Raw genomic sequence first — 15,113 nt, forward strand, 5'->3', positions numbered from 1 at the left:
GAAGGAGATTCAACTTCATGTTCCTTATTAGTCCCTTATTAAATCCTTGTCTGTTTGTGTTTGAAAAAACAGTTGTGTTGTGTGTTTGAAAAAACAGTCCTACTTTATTCCTGATATAAATGTTAATGGTCTCCCCATCAATTCCCAAAATGTTCTAAGATGGTTATTAAATTTTATGATCACCCTACTCTAGACGAATCCCACCAAAAGTGTCACACATGCTGTTACTGAAAGATCCTTCCTTTTTCAGGCTGAGAATCTCAAGCCTTTTTCCAACCCACAGGCCACGTTGTAATTGCTTTCTTCCTGGGAGTCTGATAAACAATGTTCTCAATCTGATAGACAGCTAATACCCGGGGGGACATTGGTCGGTAGCCTTGGACTTCTCAGCTTAATCGCCCTAGCTTTAATGCCACTTAAATCAGAATGTAAGCACTGAAAGAATTTCAGGAATCCGATGATATAAATTGTATTTTTAGAGCCGTGAATGACTTGAGCGAGTGAAACAGTGCAGTGGCTTAAGATAGTTCGCTTCAGTTTTCCCATGATTTATCGCAAGCAAGTTCACAGCAGGTTAAAATAATTGAATGCGGTGATAGCATACATACTGGCATGATTTTATGAGCCATCATTCATAACATATTTGTCCCGAAGCATAATTTCCATGATAGAACTCTGATTCACATGTAATTTTTTTGCAGCGACGACACAGTTGAAATAACTCTTTTGTGGAGGCTGGCTACATTTTCACAGCGTCTGGTTCCAAGCTAGATCTTCGGGAAAAGGGAACAAGGAAATGACTATTCCTCCAAATAAAATGTAAGTATATCCTGATAAAATGTTCACTTTTTTGGAGAATAAAGAGAAATGTTCTTTCCGGGAGAATTGTGACTCGGAGGTTATGCCTTGCAATCTCTACCTGTTCTCACTACTTCTTTTATTTTTCTTTTTCCTTCATTGTTTATTTTCCACTTTTCTCCTAATGTACTTTTTCTTCTACTTATTAGCTGTGTCCCCTGGGCAAGTAATTTTTCCACTCTGTAATCAAACGCTATAATATGGGGATGATAAAAAGTAACTCCACAGGTCAGTGTGCAGAATAGAGATAATGAATGTGTGGGTACATATGGGCCCCCAAACTCAGCTGTGTAAGGAAAGCCACTTTCTTTTTATATTTTTATAACTCGATTTAGTTTCTATTTTGAGTCCCTATTTGGCTTCATCATGGGGATGTAATCTCAGTCAAAGCAGGATGCACTCATCTAAACCTGAGAAGGATGTCGGATCCATGTAGCTTTCCACCTTCAGCCCTGCCTGCATGTTCCACCATTGCCCCGCCGGTTAGCCAGGCTGCAGGCAGGTGCTACACGCTAGGACTCCTTCCTGGGAACTCAACCATCATGTCAGGTTTCTTGGCTTCCCTGGCTCTCCTTCTCAAATGTGAAAAGTCTTGTCTGGTCTGGAGAAAAAGTTTCCCAGCTTTTCATTTAATCTTCCAAATCTTTGGTTTATGACCAGAACCTGCCATTTGAGACTCAAAAGCTAAAAATATGACTCCTCTGTTATCTTTGTTTCACTGGTTTTCCCTTCCCTGAAGTTTTACAGAAGGCCTAGCTGCCTAATGGGGAGAAACACAGGAAATACCATGGAAAACATAGGGGCAAATATCTCCCAAGAATTTCCCACCACTTGTATGACGCACCAAGAGGAAGGCCTGACATACAGCAGGAAGCCAGCAAAGGTGACTGCACCTTTATATGAAAGTTCCAAGTCTGGTTCCATGTTTCCTGGCTCTGTGTCCTTGGACAAGTTGTCTAACCTTTCTGTGCCTCAGTTTCCCCACCTGCAACATGGAGATGATAATAGTACTTACCTCACAAGGTCATATGTGTATAAAGTTTTCAATGAATTAGTTATACTATCATTGTTTTTACCACTAGTACAAACTTCTGTCCTCTAAAGCCATTAGCTTAATACTATCGGCAACCATAATGGTGTTGATGCGGTTGGCATACACACAGTGCATCCCACAGAGGAGAAGGTAAACATATCACAGGGAAAGAGGGAGCTACTGGTCCCAAGTATGAGACTGGGATGAGTTTCCTGGAAATGCGTCCTTCTGGGTAAAATCCGGGTATAACGATGCTAAGCGGTGAGTTAAGAAGCAATCAGCCAACCTCAGTCAAGGGAGTTCTCAGGTGCTAGCAAGGAGAGGCAGATTCTTGAGGATCTAGAGTCTGAATCAGAAGATGGCTCCAAGCTTGTAACCCATAGGACAAGATGGAGTCAGAAGAAAGGGATGGGAAGCAAAGTGAGAGAAAGGCTGGCTAAGACAGTGTGAGAAATGGATCTGGTTGACGATGGCCAGCAGTTATTGGAGAACAGAATACATATGGGACCTCTCCTGAGATGTGAGGCCACTGAGCGGTTTTGCTGAGGGAGGTACCACTTCTGCGAGCAGGGACAATGAGAGGAAACTGTAGGAGAGAGAATGGTCCACCAGTCCCAAGTCAAATAAATCTTTTTCTCTGGCCCATCCAACTGATGAGCATGAGAATGAGAATGCGGGACCTCCACCCATGCACCTGCCTACCCTCCAGTCCCAGAGCCAGTTTGGTCTATGTTCTCCACTCACATTCTGCCAGGACAAATGAGCCCAAATGGGACAGTGGAAAGGGCATCACATGGGAAGTCAGGAGACCTGAACTCCAGACCCAGTCAATGACCAACTAGCCTGAGACCTTAGACATATTCCTTCACCTACCTGAACCTTAGGGCCCTCGATGAGGAGGTAACACCAAATAAGAACAGAGCTCAGTGGGCATAGTTAGCGGTATAGGAGCCACAGGGCCATTGATATGAATTCTGTCTTCGCCATTTACCAGATGTAGGTCAACTAATTTAATCTAAGCTCCAGTGTCTTCATGTATAAAGATGGAGCTAATAGGACACCCCTCGTATGATTAATTTGAAGACGAAATTCAAGAGTATCTGGGACATGTTTAGTACTGTTGTGAAATGCTATGTGTACTCAATTGATTGTTGCCAATATCACTATCACGATTATCAGTGGAACCCAGAGCTCTGTTAGGTCAGGGGCAACTAAGATGGTTGAGTGGGAGAATTCAAGACTGCAGACCCTGCTTCCTTAGGAAGAGCAGAAGCATTTTCCTCTGTTTTGTTTATCCCTCTCTCTGTCTCTCTCTTTTTTTTTTTTTTTTAACAAAATTAAGTATTTCTCACTGAATAATAATAATAACGTTATAAATCACTGGACTAGGCAAAGGGTTGGCAAACTTTTTTTTTTTTTTTTGTAAAGGACCAAATAGCAAATATTTTCACCTTTGCAGGCCACATGTGGTTGTCCATTGCATATTCTTCCGGTTTTATTAGAGTTAGGGTTGAGTTACGCTTAGAGAATAACAGCATCTATTAGGGTAGAATAGTAACTATTAAGCAACTATTATAACACAAAACCCCTGTCTGTGTGTAACAGAAATCTCAGTGCCTAAACAATTAAATCGTATTTCTCACATCACAGTAAAGCATGAGTAGGGGGTTAGGGTGTCTATGCCACACAATATTTTGGGGATCTAAAATCCTTCCTTCTAGTGGTTTCTTCATTTTCTAAGGCTCCGGAAACTTCTGGATGGAAGGAAAAAAGAGACGGGCCCACATTCAAGAACATTTTAAAAATGTAAAAGCTATTCTTAGCTCAGGGTCTGTACGATTATGCCCCGTCAGCTGCTTTTGGCCTGCAGGCCCTAGTTTGCCCACTCCTGGATTAGACCAACTCTCAGGTCCTTTCCGAAGATGAACCAAACTTCAATGTGAGCAGTCTCTTTCCTTCTCCGTCAAAGTAACCTGGCAGTGAACTCTATAACATCTCCCACTATCTTTCATGTGATAATATTTTTCCTATTTACAACAGTTGTCATATTAAGTGTTTTTGTTACGTTTTATGTGTAATGTTACACAGAGTTCCTTTGTGAACAGTTTTTATAAAGGTGGTGTATTAATTTTCAAGGCCTGCTGTGAGGCAGTATCACTAACCGGGTGGCTTAAAACAGCAGAAATTTGTTGCTTCACAGTCTGGAGGCCAGAAGGCTGCATTCAGTGTTTGAAGGGTTGATTCTTTCTGAGGGAGAATCTGATCCATGCCTTCCTCTAGCTTCTGGGGATGACCAGGACTCCTCGGCGCCCCTTGGCTTGCAGACGCATCACTCCGATCCTGCCTCCATCTTTACGCTGCGTTCTCCCTGTTGTCTCCGTCTTTACACAGGCCCTTGGATTGGGGCCCACACTGATGACGTCATCTTAACATGGTTAAAACTCCCAAGACCCTATTTCCAAATAAAGTCACATGCACAGGTACTGGGCCTTAGAACTTCTGTCAGTCTCCTTGATGGACACAATTCGGCTTATAACAAGTGGTGAAAAGCACGGGGTTGCCTATTCATAGCTAAGAACTGTGAAATATTAGAAATGAAAAGAACTGTTGCTGCTGCAGGGATGAATAAGACTGATGGAGTGTCCAAACAGCTTAAGTTTTACCCTTCACTGTAAATGGCAGGAGAACAGTACTACTACTGCTGCTACCTTGAAGAATATAAAATTTGCCTTTTAAAAGTGTTTTTGTTTTATGGACATGGAACAATGAACTAGAAAATATGGCACATTCTGTACCCTTCTTCTACTTTCAACTTATAAATGCTGTATTCAAAATACCGGAACAGTGTGGCTTGCAGTTACTAACAAAATTAAAAATAAAAACAAAAAGTCTCTTCGCATCCATGTCACCCTCTGAGGGAAATGTAGCTTGGTGCCCTGGAGAAGAAATGGACTTTCTGGTGAATTCTCACCCCTTTCTGCAAGGGTCAGGATTTGAAAATTACTACCAGCTGGTTGTAATTCCATCCTATTTTGAAACAGATGACTTAGACTGCTAAACCATCATGGGGCTAAGATTTATTTCCCCTGCTTGGACTAAGTCACAAAGACCCAATTTGCAAAGTAGAGAAAAGGAGCAAAATTTTTTTTTTTTGGTGAGCTCACCTCACCTCTGCCAGTGGAAAACCTACCAATATCTCAGAATTTGCACAAGTGAACTGGGCCATGCCATGCCATCTCTAATATTCCAGAATAAGAATTATTTCTCTTTTCCAAATTTTCACAGCACTTTCTGTCTCTGCACCTCTTCAGTGGCACTTATTGTGAGACTTACGTTCTTTCCTAAAGTGCAAATTCTCTGAAATCTTAGTAATTACTCAAGGAGGAGAGGAAGAAGCCTGTGGACCTTGAAATGCTGGAAAGGAAAGGAGAAGCACAGGAGCGAATCTTTCAGGAACCAAGAAGGATGGGACAAGGTTCCAAACTGGAATAGTCTTAACCTGCGTAGGAACACCAAGAAATTGGGAATTTCATGTAAGCTTTGCTAGAAGCCAGCTAAGCCTGTGAGGGCTTCTGTTGGAATTCAGCATCAGCCCTAGAACTCCAGTGAAAGTGCCTGAAGAAAATCCTATCCAAAGTTTTTGGCAAAAGCAAGTCACTTAACTTCTCTATCCCTCAGGCTTCTCATTTGTATGATAGGATTAATCATAGAATCTACCTCATAAAATTGTTGTGGGACTCAAATATCATAATGAATGAATAGTACTGAGCACCTAGCCAGCCTGGCATACTGTTCCCCAACCCTCCCAAATTTATCCACTAGGAATTGTAATAGAGTAGATTTGGGTTGCAACCTGGGAGTCTATGTATTCAGCAAGCACAGTTAAGAAATTCTTGTTTTCAGGGAAATTTGGGAAACAATGCTGTAGCAGTAGTAATAGCTCAATAAACAGTAGTTATTTTTATTATGCTGCCTTCATCATCATTAACTTATCATCGTCATCATCATCACCACCACCACCAAGAATTGAAGATAATGTTAGGGAAAAGATTCAGCAACACTAACAGATTCTATAAGCATCATTGAATGAGTTATCTTGACTTTGGTCTGATATGAAGTTATTTTCACTCTTTGTAGAACCAGTAGACAGGTAACCAACTCCAACTCACTCCCAATTTGAATCTCAAGATGATTATTTCCATTTTACTCGTATTTAGGTGAGGAGGGATCTTAACTTAGAACAAGAACTTGGGCCTTGCTCAATAAATTCAGTGGCTATAAATCTAATCCATGATTCATTTCCATTTTTACCCTGGGGATGAACAAAAAGGAGTCTATGCAGTGCTAATTACCACATTTTGACTGGGGCACCCCAAAGAAGGAAAGAATCACAGGACCACTGCCTTAAAGGGACTGAAAAATCTCATTGTCCAATACTTTCACATAGGGGCTTGTGCCACTTTTAACTGCTGAAACTACTGTGTATCCATTCTTAGACAACTAGGACAACACTTTTTATAAACTCCTGTCTGTATCTGATTGCTTTAATGGTTCTCAAAACTCCTTATGATATGTTACACTTATTTTAATTATTTTCTATTTTATGCGATGTTGTTTTCTTTTTTCCCCCAATCCTTACACCTGACTCCTACGAAGAAGAAACCAAATCATGTTATTCATTGTACTTACTCCAGTGTCTAGCATAGAATTTCTTTCTAGTATCAGTGAGAAGATTCAATTGTATCCAACTATAAGATGTCTTAATTTAAACTTCTTTATTTTGAGTGTATCTGTCTAAAGCCCCTGACTGTTGCTTTTCTACTTCTTTACATATTTGTTGTTAAAATAATAACAACAGTAGATTGCTCTAAGGGGATACTACGTTAAGATGGCATCTAGTCCAAAAGGTCTTTAAATAATTGAATTTGCTTCATCTCAGGGGTGCTATCTTTTAAGGGGAAAAAAAGAATAGGGAACAGTGGCAAGGAAAAACAAAGTAACTATTTTTAGCTGGTCCTCTGGCCCAAAATATTTATCTAGAGCTCCGGGAAGCTGGACAGGATTATGTAAAATGCTTTACCTAGCCTCAGCTACCATACCTCTTGCCACCAAACCACAACCTAAGGTCTCAAAACTAGCTACTCCCGTTAAGTAAAAATTACCCTCTGTAGTGCCAAAGAAAAAGGCCCCAGAAAGACAGAGAATAACAGTGTCTTTTACTTAGGATAGGGCAGTTCTATAACAAAGAGTTACAGCTAAGCACGATTAAGGCTGATTTCTCACATCAAAATATGATGTGAGTTGGTAGAAGAGAAGGACTCTTCTCCATGCAGTGTTTCAGGGATTTATAATTCTTCTAATGACTCCCCCATCTTTAAAGGTTCTGGAGGCCACTCGTGAATGGAAGGAAAGATATATCGTGGAGCAATGCTGGGGTTGAGATAGTATAGATCACTTGGGACCACATTCAAGAATCCAGCCGCAGGACAACCCTTTGTTGTAAGAGTGTCACCTCGCTATGTGCTCAGGAGAGAAAGAGAAGTGTCTTGGAGAACTCTTAGCCAGTCTTTGTTACAGAGAATGAGTGCATGTCCCCCAAACCTAGACGGTAGCTGACCCAACCACGTACTCAAGGCTGTTGTAGAAAGTGGGGTGTCTGCAAAGGGGAAAATAAAAGGCAATATTTGGAAGAAGACAGAGAAAACTGATTCCCACACATCCTGAACTGTCAGTCCTAGTAAAAGTGGCTAACCCCAGTATTCTGGGATCTGAATTATTAGATCAATGTTCTATTTTTTCAAAAGAGTAACAGAAGTAAGAACTAGTGGGTATGGGACAGATGAGTTCTTTCTTCAGCTAGCAGAAAATGCTTGGTTTCCCTCAAAATCTGTGTTCTTAATGTAATTTCTCCCTATTTCTAATTCGGCCTCCTATGGAGTACTCAGGCACAGTTCCAGAAGCGAGAAATATTATCTATGGTATATGTACCATCACAATAAAACTATGGGTTTTCAAAGTACAATTTTGTTATTTTCTTCCCTAGGGACTATGTCTTCAATTCAGACAATGTGTCACCAGGTGGATGATAATGGTGACAGTTGATAGCCAGCATCTACCTTTATTTTATGCCAGAAACTATTCTAGACATTTTACAGTTACTTATTTAGTTCCTCTAACAACCTATAAGGTAGGCCTTATTACTATTTTCTGCAGTTTACAGCTTTGGAAATGGAAACACAAGGTTAGGTAACTTGTCCAAGGTCACACAGTTCATCACTGGGGCCAGAATTCCAACCAAAAAAAGAAGGAGTTCTTTACCACTGCATTCAACCACTTTGGTGCCAAAAGTTGAACATCCCCTAGGAGTATTTAAGTAAGAAACATAGATAATCGTGATTTTGCATTCAGTTCTTGTTTTTTTTCTATTAAAAATAGAGCTTTTGAGTTTATCTAATCAGCAAAACACAACACTAGTGTTACCATGGCATTACATTTTTAAAAGTTTAGAATAAGATATACAAATCTAATTTTCTCAACACAAGTGATCACCTTTTCCACCAATCCTAAAAGAAATCTTAACCCTTTCCTTCTGTAGTTTATACTGATTTAAAACAAGAACTTTTTGTTCCTTTTATTTCTTATTTATGGTACTTTTTAATTCTTTCGCTCCTTAGACATTTACTTCATGGAACTTATAACATTACATTTCTGAAATTCACAGAAAAGAATTTACCTCCTTTATTTCTACTTTCTATCAATAACTTCTTAAATATGGACTACCCTGTAAAATTTTTTCTTCCACTGGAAAAAAAATAATCAGAGCACATTCAAATGCCTTGTATATTCTCATTATTTTCCTTTCATTCAGAAGAATTTCCTCCACTGGTCATTGCTTTACTTCATTATGTCTCTATGTCATTTGAGACCTAAAGCTCCCATGTTTCCTGTTTGTTATTTGCTGTTGTGCTGGTGAGGACATGCAGTGTACTGTGGAAGGAAGAAGACATCACTTTCCTTACTCCAGATCTTCTGGGGAAAGCATTAAGTGTTTCACCCATTACTTATTATGTTAGTTTAATGCATTTCTTTTCAGATGTTCTTTCTCAGACTGAGGAAGTTCTTTTCTGTTCCTAGCTTGCTGATAGTATCATGAATGGATGTTGAATTTTGTTAAATGGCTTTTCTTTATCAGTTGAAATGATCATATGATTTTCCTTCTTGAGACTGTATTGTGGTGGATTACATTGACTGATTTTTGAATATCGACTTATATTTCCAAGATAAACTTCACAAAGTTGCAGTGCATTATTTTTTCGTTTTTTACACATTGTTGAACAAATCCGCTTTTTAAAAAAATTCAGAATTCGTGCATCTATGCTTATGAGGGCTATTAGTCCATAGTTTCTTTTTTTTTTTTTTTTTTTTGGAGACAGAGTCTCACTCTGTCACCCAAGCTGGAGTGCAGTGGCATAATCACAGCTCACTGCAACCTCAACCTCCCAGGCTCAAACATCCCCCAGCCTCAGCCTCCTGAGTAGTTAGGACTACAAGTACGCACCACCATGCCCAGCTAATTTTTGTAATTTTTGCAGAGACAGAGTTTTGCCATGTTGCCCAGGCTGGTCTCAAACTCCTGAGCTCAAGTGACTGTACACCTCAGCCTCCCAAAGTGTTGGGATTATAGGCATGAGCCACCACGCCTGGCCTAGTCTATAGATTCTCCCTCCCTTCCTTCCTTCCTTCCTTCCTTCCTTCCTTCCTTCCTTCCTTCCTTCCTTCCTTCCTTCCTCGCTCCCTTCTTCCCTCTCTCCCTGCCTCCCTCCCCCCACTTCCTTACTCCCTCCCTTCCTCTCTTCCTCCATTCCTCCCTTTCTTGCTTCCTCTCTTTCTTTCTTCTACTTGTCTGGTTTTAGAATCAGAGTTATGATGATCTCATAAATTGAGTTGGGAAGTGTTTTCTCTTCTACATTTTGGAAGAGATATTGTAGAATTGGTGTTCTTTTAAAATGTTTAATACAATTGTTCATAAATCACATGGGCCTGGAGAATTTTTTCAGAGAGTTTTAAACTGTAAATTCAATTTTTCTAAAAGTTATAGGGTTATTTAAGTTGTCTATTACATTTTGAGTGAATTTAGGTAATTTGTGTTTTTCAAGGAATTGATCCCTTTTGCCTAACTTGTCAAAAATGTGTGTATATAATTATTCACAGTATCCCCTATATGCCCCTGTTATTATTAAATGCCAGTGGGGTCTGTAGCAATAACCTCTTTCATTCCTGATACTGGCAATTTATTCTTGCTGTCTTTTTGTCTTTGTCCTTGCTAAATTTTATTGATTTTATTGATCTTTTTAAAGAACCAGATTTGGGTTTCTTTGACTTTATTATTTTTCTGTTTTCAATTTTCTTTATTTCTACCACTATATTATTTATTTTATTATTTTTGCTTGAGTTTATTTTGCTCTTCTTAAGATGGAAACTTAGATAACTTGTATAAGGCATCTCTTTTCTAATATAAGTTTTTAATGTTATAAATTTGTCTTTAAGCACTGCTTTAGTTGTAGCTGACAAATTTTGGTATATTTTATTTTCATTTTTGTTTAATAGAAATTATTTTGTAATTTTTTTCTTTTTGACTCAGACTATTTAGAAGCATGTTATTTAATTTCCAAATGTTTGGATATTTTTCTCTTATGCTACCTGTTATCCTGTTCTTGATTTCTAGTTTATTTTTATTATGATTCAAGGAAAATACTTTGTCTGATTTTAGATTTTATTTTATTTTTTACATAATTCTAACTTTTGTTAATGTGTCTTTTATGACCAAGGTATGGTCTACCTTGACTATTCTATGTACTTCTGAAAAGAATGTGTGTTCCACTGTTACGGGAAGAATCATTTTTAAATATTATTTAGATTTAGTTAGTTGATGATGCAGTTCAATTCTTCTGTATCCCTGTTTGATTTTTTTTTTTAAGTTCTGCATATTACTGAGAGAGGAGTGTTGAACTCTCCAAATATAATCGTGGATTTTAAAAATTTCTCCTTTCACTTTCATGAATTTTGCATCATGTTTTTGAAAGCATTGTCAGTAGGTACACACATATATTGGATTATTATGTCTTCATGATGAACTGACCCTTATATCATCATATAATGTCTCTCTTCATCCCTGGTCAACTTATTCACTCTGAAATCTATGTCCAATCAGTTGTCTTTTGATCAGTGTTTCCATGGTATATTTTTTCTTGCTTTTTTTTTTGTCTTAAGATCTCTGTTTAAATGTTTGGGTTATCTTTAATTTCTTTTTATTTCAATAGGTTTTGGGGGAACAGGTGGTGTTTGGTTACATGGATAAGTTCTTTAGTGGTTAGTGGTGATTTCTGAGATTTTGGTGCACCCATCACCCAAGCAGTGTACACTGTACCCCACATGTAGTCTTTTATCTCTCACCCCCCTCCCACCATTTCCCGTGAGGCCCCAAAGTCCATTGTATCATCCTGATGCCTTTGCCTCCTCATAGCTTAGCTCCCACTTATGAGTGAGAATATATGATGTTTGGTTTTCCATTCCTAAGTTACCTCACTTAGAATGATGGTCTCCAGTTTCATCCAGGTTGCTGTGAATACCATTATTTCATTCCTTTCTATGACTGAGTAGCATTCCATGGTATATATATACCACATTTTTCTTTATCCACTTGTTGATTGATGGGCATTGGGGCTGGTTCCATATTTTTGCAATTGCAAATTATGCCACTCTAAACATGTGTTTGGAAGTATCTTTTTCATATAATGACTTCTTTTCCTCTGGGTAGCTACCTAGTAGTGGGATTGCTGGATCAAACAGTAGTTCTACTTTTAGTTCTTTAAGAAATCTCCACACTCGTTTCCTTAGTGGTTGTACTAGTTTACATTCCCACCAATGGTTTAAAAGCGTTCCCTTTTTACCACATCCATGCCAACATATATTTTAAAAAATTTTTTTCTTATGGCCATTCTTGCAGGAGTGAGATGTTATCACATTTCGGTTTTGACTTGCATTTTCCCTGACAATTAGTATGTTGAACATTTTTCCATATGCGTTTTGGCCATTTGTATCTTTTCTTTTGAGAATTGTCTATTCATGTCTTTAGCCCACTTTTTGATACAATTGTTTGTTTTTCTTTTGCTGATTTTTTGAGTTCTTTGTAGATTCTGGATATTAGTTCTTTGTTGGACGTTTAGATTGCAAAGATTTTCTCCCATTCCGTGTGTTGTCTGTTAACTCTGCCGATTATTTCTTTTGCTGTGCAGCTTTTTAGTTTAATTAAGTCCCATCTATTTATATTTGTTTTTGTTGCATTTGTTTTGCGTTCTTGGTCATGAAGTCTTTGCCTAAGCCGATGTCTAAAAGGGTTTTTCCAGTGCTATCTTCTATAATTTTTTTTTAATTTATTTATTATTATTATACTTTAAGTTGTAGGGTACATGTGCATAACGTGCAGGTTTGTTACATATGTATACTTGTGCCATGTTGGTATGCTGCACCCATCAACTCGTCATTTACATCAGGTATAACTCCCAATGCAATCCCTCCCCCCTCCCCCCTCCCCATGATAGGCCCCGGTGTGTGATGTTCCCCTTCCTGAGTCCAAGTGATCTCATTGTTCAGTTCCCACCTATGAGTGAGAACATGCGGTGTTTGGTTTTCTGTTCTTGTGATAGTTTGCTAAGAATGATGGTTTCCAGCTGCATCCATGTCCCTACAAAGGACGCAAACTCATCCTTTTTTATGGCTGCATAGTATTCCATGGTGTATATGTGCCACATTTTCTTAATCCAATCTGTCACTGATGGACATTTGGGTTGATTCCAACTCTTTGCTATTGTGAATAGTGCTGCAATAAATATACGTGTGCATGTGTCTTTATAGCAGCATAATTTATAATCCTTTGGGTATATCCCCAGTAATGGGATGGCTGGGTCATATGGTACATCTAGTTCTAGATCCTTGAGGAATCGCCATACTGTTTTCCATAATGGTTGAACTAGTTTACAATCCCACCAACAGTGTAAAAGTGTTCCTATTTCTCCACATCCTCTCCAGCACCTGTTGTTTCCTGACTTTTGAATGATCGCCATTCTAACTGGTGTGAGATGGTATCTCATTGTGGTTTTGATTTGCATTTCTCTGATGGCCAGTGATGATGAGCATTTTTTCATATGTCTGTTGGCTGTATGAATGTCTTCTTTTGAGAAATGTCTGTTCATATCCTTTGCCCACTTTTTGATGGGGTTGTTTGTTTTTTTCTTGTAAATTTGTTTGAGTTCTTTGTAGGTTCTGGATATTAGCCCTTTGTCAGATGAGTAGATTGCAAAAATTTTCTCCCATTCTGTAGGTTGCCTGTTCACTCTGATGGTAGTTTCTTTTGCTGTGCAGAAGCTCTTTAGTTTAATGAGATCCCATTTGTCAATTTTGGCTTTTGCTGCCGTTGCTTTTGGTGTTTTAGACATGAAGTCTTTGCCCATGCCTATGTCCTGAATGGTACTACCTAGGTTTTCCTCTAGGATTTTTATGGTATTAGGTCTAACATTTAAGTCTCTAATCCATCTTGAATTAATTTTCGTATAAGGAGTAAGGAAAGGATCCAGTTTCAGCTTTCTACTTATGGCTAGCCAATTTTCCCAGCACCATTTATTAAATAGGGAATCCTTTCCCCATTTCTTGTTTTTCTCAGGTTTGTCAAAGATCAGATGGCTGTAGATGTGTGGTATTATTTCTGAGGACTCTGTTCTGTTCCATTGGTCTATATCTCTGTTTTGGTACCAGTACCATGCTGTTTTGGTTACTGTAGCCTTGTAGTATAGTTTGAAGTCAGGTAGCATGATGCCTCCAGCTTTGTTCTTTTAACTTAGGATTGTCTTGGAGATGCGGGCTCTTTTTTGGTTCCATATGAACTTTAAAGCAGTTTTTTCCAATTCTGTGAAGAAACTCATTGGTAGCTTGATGGGGATGGCATTGAATCTATAAATTACCTTGGGCAGTATGGCCATTTTCACGATATTGATTCTTCCTATCCATGAGCATGGTATGTTCTTCCATTTGTTTGTGTCCTCTTTTATTTCACTGAGCAGTGGTTTGTAGTTCTCCTTGAAGAGGTCCTTTACATCCCTTGTAAGTTGGATTCCTAGGTATTTGATTCTCTTTGAAGCAATTGTGAATGGAAGTTCATTCATGATTTGGCTCTGTGTTTGTCTGTTATTGGTGTATAAGAATGCTTGTGATTTTTGCACATTAATTTTGTATCCTGAGACTTTGCTGAAGTTGCTTATCAGCTTAAGGAGATTTTGGGCTGAGACAATGGGGTTTTCTAAATAGACAATCATGTCATCTGCAAACAGGGACAATTTGACTTCTTCTTTTCCTAACTGAATACCCCTGATTTCTTTCTCTTGCCTAATTGCCCTAGCCAGAACTTCCAACACTATGTTGAATAGGAGTGGTGAGAGAGGGCATCCCTGTCTTGTGCCAGTTTTCAAAGGGAATTTTTCCAGTTTTTGCCCATTCAGTATGATATTGGGTGTGGGTTTGTCATAAATAGCTCTTATTATTTTGAGGTACGTTCCATCAATACCGAATTTATTGAGCGTTTTTAGCATGAAGGGCTGTTGAATTTTGTCAAAAGCCTTTTCTGCATCTATTGAGATAATCATGTGGTTCTTGTCTTTGGTTCTGTTTATATGCTGGATTATGTTTATTGATTTGCGAATGTTGAACCAGCCTTGCATCCCAGGGATGAAGCCCACTTGATCATGGTGGATAAGCTTTTTGATGTGGTGTTGAATCCGGTTTGCCAGTATTTTATTGAGGATTTTTGCATCGATGTTCATCAGGGATATTGGTCTAAAATTCTCTTTTTTTGTTGTGTCTCTGCCAGGCTTTGGTATCAGGATGATGTTGGCCTCATAAAATGAGTTAGGGAGGATTCCCTCTTTTTCTATTGATTGGAATAGTTTCAGAAGGAATGGTACCAACTCCTCCTTATACCTCTGGTAGAATTCAGCTGTGAATCCATCTGGTCCTGGACTTTTTTTGGTTGGTAGGCTATTAATTATTGCCTCAATTTCAGAGCCTACTATTGGTCTATTCAGGGATTCAACTTCTTCCTGGTTTAGTCTTGGAAGAGTGTAAGTGTCCAGGAAATTATCCATTTCTTCTAGGTTTTCCAGTTTATTTGCGT

General features: G+C 38.7%; 1 long non-coding RNA gene across 1 annotated transcript in view; it reads left to right on the top strand.

Annotated features, from left to right (window-relative positions):
- Positions 1 to 709: 709 nt before the first annotated feature.
- LOC112610041 overlaps positions 710 to 15,113 on the top strand; it is a 94,959-nt gene continuing 80,555 nt past the window's right edge. Inside the window, exon 1 of the long non-coding RNA XR_003116269.1 lies at positions 710 to 819. This is a non-coding gene — a long non-coding RNA (uncharacterized LOC112610041). The remainder of the gene's footprint in view (positions 820 to 15,113) is intronic.

This window comes from Theropithecus gelada, chromosome 16 (genome assembly GCF_003255815.1).
Source record: "Theropithecus gelada isolate Dixy chromosome 16, Tgel_1.0, whole genome shotgun sequence".
In the NCBI taxonomy this organism is placed as follows: domain Eukaryota; kingdom Metazoa; phylum Chordata; class Mammalia; order Primates; family Cercopithecidae; genus Theropithecus; species Theropithecus gelada.